This window comes from Humulus lupulus, chromosome 1, assembly GCF_963169125.1.
Source record: "Humulus lupulus chromosome 1, drHumLupu1.1, whole genome shotgun sequence".
NCBI classification, from domain to species: domain Eukaryota; kingdom Viridiplantae; phylum Streptophyta; class Magnoliopsida; order Rosales; family Cannabaceae; genus Humulus; species Humulus lupulus.
Genome location: NC_084793.1, coordinates 74689969 through 74694604, shown reverse-complemented (window position 1 = coordinate 74694604; position 4636 = coordinate 74689969). Strand labels below are relative to the sequence as shown.

Sequence of the window (4636 nt, the reverse complement as noted above, 5' to 3'; positions counted from 1 at the left end):
CGAATAATAAAGCTTCAACTATTCAAACTTTCCAAGGGTACTTGAAGGATATTTCGACGCTAGTTGGATATCGGGAGTGGGAGATAATCTCTCCATTACGGGTTGGGTGTTTACTCTTGGAGAAGGTGCAATCTCATGGGACTCCAAGAAGCAAACTTGTATATCACACTCAACCACGGAAGCATAATTTATAGCTCTAGCGGCAACCGGCAAAGAAACCGAGTGGCTTAGGGATCTCATGTTGGATATCCCTTTCACTGCGGATATGATATCAACAATTTCAATACATTGTGATATATATATTATTCTAAGACATGAATATGTGAGACAATTATTGATTCAAGATGAAATCATATCGATATTATATGTTAAGACAAGTGAGAACTTAGCAGATTCATTTACAAAACTTCTTGTGAGAAGGTTAGTAAGTTCCACTTAAAAAGGGATGGGACTGAAGCTCCTAGAATAAAAGATTCACCAATGATGGTAGCCCTACTCCAAACTTGTGAACATGAAGGGAACTAGTTTAATGAGTAAGAACAAGTCATTGATAAGTTAATGGTTTCAACACTAAAACTTTTTTGAGCTCCATCCAAGATGGTTAGTGTCGGTTGCTACCGAGTAAGGGTTAAGCCTAGGGAATTTAATGAGGTTCAGTTGAATGCAAAAAGCATCTATAAAGGTAGCAAAGAGGCTATAAGAACTTCACCTATGTGAACATAGAGGTGGTGCCGCCTCTCAAGGGAGTTGGAGTTTCTCCCCAAAAAGTTCACGATAGGATGAGCACATGGCCATATGAGTGGTAAGCGAGAAAGTGAGAAAACAAAAGATCTAGTTGAGGTGTGTGAGGTATCATTGAATTTATCATAACAAATACTGGGTTCAAGATATTAATCATGTTGAATAAGATCATATTTACCAAACAATATATTAATCACGTTGAGTAATATATTAAGTATTTTAGTAATTTTGAATTTATTAGTCTTATTGTATTTTTTTTAAGAATTTTATATGTTTTTATAGCTATTTTATTGAAATATGTTGTAATTTAATTATTTGAAATTAGTATTGTTAAGTTAGAAGTAAAAAAAATGCACTTTTGAGCTTAAATGTTAAAGTAAATTAAGTTTTAATTAGTATTTTCATAGAACTTATGTTGTATATTTTATTATTGAAAATATTTAGTTTTAATTTAATTTATGTTTATTTTATAGGGAATATGTTGTATTTTTTGGCTCTTCAAAAACAAGGAAAATGAAGAAAATAAAGTGGCATTTTCAAGGAAAAGAGCAAAAAAAAATTGGTATGAAACCTTGAGCTGCCCCAGCCCCACGACCCATCATGCCAGCCAGCCAAGCCACCCTCCTGCACCCCACAACCAAGTCGCCCAAAACCCCTGCCATTGTCCTCTTTAGCCCATATTGTCTCCTTGGCCCCTTGTCCCTCAAATGCAAATTTTTTACCTCATTTTCCTACACATTTCACTACCAAATTCATCATGACACCCTAGAATTTACCCCTACTTGCCATATTACTATTAATTTAATTAATCTAATCAATTTAAATTGATTATTTTAATACCCTCATTTTGGCTATAAATAGTGAATTTCAAGACCATTTTTTGGGGCTTGAATTTTGTGGTTATTATTATCTTTTCTGCCATTTTTCTCTACCATTCCCTCCTCCATTTTAGTATTTTTCAAGAGCATTTTTCAAGTATGTGTTCTCTTTGTTTTTTAATTTCTATTCTAGTTATGAGTTTCTAATCTTTTTAAGATTATTAAGGTGATGATGAAACAATATGTAACTAGATATTATTTATTTTGTATGTTAATTTCCCATTTTATGCAACGAAGTTTATGGATTTTTCTTTTTCAAATATATTCTTTTATCATAAATATCATGTATTTTTTATTGTTAGCACATATTTACACTTTGTTCTTCATTAGTGCAAAATCATAATATTCTTTTATTAAGGTGTGCCATTAAATTGTGCACATCAAATGCTTAGAACAAAAATATTATGTTTTGTCTTATAAATAATATTCATTGATTTATTTATTGTTTCCTTAGATTGATTCACACTAAATACTTTGAAATTATATCTTAAAAAGTGAAGATAAATCCTATATTTCTATAATAACTTGTGCTTAAATAGAATATCTAATATGAATAAGTGATAGTTTGATTAATTTCTACTATTAATAGAACTTGGGAATCAATGTACTTATAAATATTATTGAACTTATATTTTGTGGATTCTATTGTCTTAATAATCTTTCTTCTACCATCTTGTTTACAATTATTAATTTATTCATATATCCTGTTTTTAATTTCTTAATTATTGCCTTTATTTGATTTTCTTATCACAATATCCCATCATCAATCTTTGGAGCTAGGTTAGAGTTTATTAATAGTTTAAAATAGTTTTCTTTTTTATTTTAGACAAATCCCTTGGGTTCGACATCCTTGCTTACGCAAACTTTATACTATATATACGATTCATGCGCTTGCGATTTACATATTTAAAACGTACCTATTTTGGGTCTATCAAGTTATTGGCGCCGTTGCCGGGGAGTTGAAACTTGCAAGAAAAGAAACAAATTTTTTCTCAAGGTTAGTGAATTATTCTACTAGTTATTTTAATTTTTGCACTATATAATAATATAAAACTAAGAAACAAAAGATAAGAAGAAAATTTGGGACGGTTCTACCACCCACAAAAAAATTACTTATATTTATTTATAGTTATGTTTTTTATTTTTTTTTTAGTTGACGACACTTGTGCCTCCTTTTTTTTTTTGGTATTTTACTTTTGTTGTAATATTTTTGTTTTTGCTATTTTTTTGGAAGTTTATGGCACTTGTGCCTCCAAACCTTTGTTGTAATTTACTTTTTGTATTTTTGTTGTTATAGTTTTTTTTTTACCTTATTTACTAGTGGATAGAAATTTTTGCCTCCTATTTTTTGCTTTATTTTTCTTATGGCTGATGTCATTTTTTCCTCCCTATTCTTTTCTTTAGTTGATGGCACTTGTGCCTCCTAGTTTTTTACTTTATTATAGTCATGGTTGATGGCATGCTATGCCTCCCAACTCTTGTTCAATTTTAGTTAATATTATCTATTTTATCCTATTGTATTTCTCTTATCATATTATTGTGTAATTGTGAAAAAAATACTTGAAGAAAAAACCTAACTCTTGTCCTTTCACCATAAGCAATTTTCACTTAAATGAAATTTGAACAAAATTCTCAATCCGCCTCTACTAATTCACCTCGGGGAGTTGTTAGTAGTGTGCAAGTAAGTGGAATCAAATAGGTCCGGGGACAAGTAAACCATAAAAATTATATTGTTGTGAAATCTCTAAAAATTCTAAGAATGCTCTGTGGTTGAGATTTTAACTGATCTTCCACATCAAAAAATTGTTTGCTTGAGATTATCTTTGTTGCCTTGTTTGTGAAAATTGTAGGCATCATTGGGAACGTAACTCTAAAAATTGTTTGGTAAAAAGACGTTTATCTTTGTTTGAAATTGAAAGTGTTAGTCAAAATTGAGCATCATGGGACCAATTGTTTATATTAATAGAAATCCTGTTGATGAAAATCTTGTGCCTGAAAAAACCTTGCTTAAATATTTTGCACCTATTTCATCTAATGCTCCTTTATGTATTATTTTCCCTACCACTTATGCAACCCATTTTGAGCTTAAACCATCAATCATTCAAATTTTGCCATCTTTTTATGGGTTAGATAGAGAGGATCCTTACATGCATGTTAAGGATTTCTTAGAAATTTGCTCAACATTTGGATTTCAAATTTTTTCTGGTGAGTCAGTCAATCTAAGATTATTCCCTTTCTCATTAAAATACAAATAAAAAACTTGGTTAAATTCTCTTCCCACAGGGTCTATAACTACATGGGATCAACTTTATAATAAATTCTTGTTGAAATTTTTTCCTATGTCTAAAACTGATAGTCTAAGGAGAGAAATCTCCAAATTTTTTTCAAAAAGATAATGAAGACTTTTATGAATGTTTGGAATGATTTAAAGATTTATTATTTAAAATGCCCTCATCGTTGTTTTGAAAAATGGGCACTTGTAAAATACTTTTATGATGGTTTGACTCCCTCTAATCGTCAAATGATTCAATATATGTATACTGAAATTTTTTTACAATTTCAAGGGCAAGAGGCTTAGGACGCCCTTGATGATTTATCTGTCAATTTAAAACAATGGAATTATTTTAATCCTAGGTCTAGGTCAACTAATTCACAAAAAAAGAGGAGGAAGGTATGAAGTAAAAGATGAATTAGACTTAAGAACATCCTTATAAAAATTAGCGAGAAAGGTAGAAGCTTTAGCCATAATGTCCAATCATGTCCTTCCTACAAAGAGGCCTTTTTTGAGGAGGCCAATGCTCTTCATGATTATGGGAAACCAAATGATAGCCCATTTTCATCCAATTATAATCTAAATTGGAGAAACCATCCATACTTTTCATGGAGACAAACCAACCTCCAATGAATCAAGGACACCAATACAACACGCAAAACCAAACTCATGCCCCACAAAAGCAACCATATCCCCAACAAATGAAACCTTTCTTAGAAGATTCCTTACAACAATTTATGAAATC

General features: G+C 30.7%; 1 non-coding gene across 1 annotated transcript; it reads right to left on the bottom strand.

Annotated features, from left to right (window-relative positions):
- Nucleotides 1-3973: 3973 nt before the first annotated feature.
- On the bottom strand, nt 3974-4082 carry LOC133813548 (small nucleolar RNA R71). The gene has a single exon (XR_009884557.1). It is a non-coding gene; the product is annotated as a small nucleolar RNA R71 (small nucleolar RNA).
- Between the last annotated feature and the right edge of the window lie 554 nt (nt 4083-4636).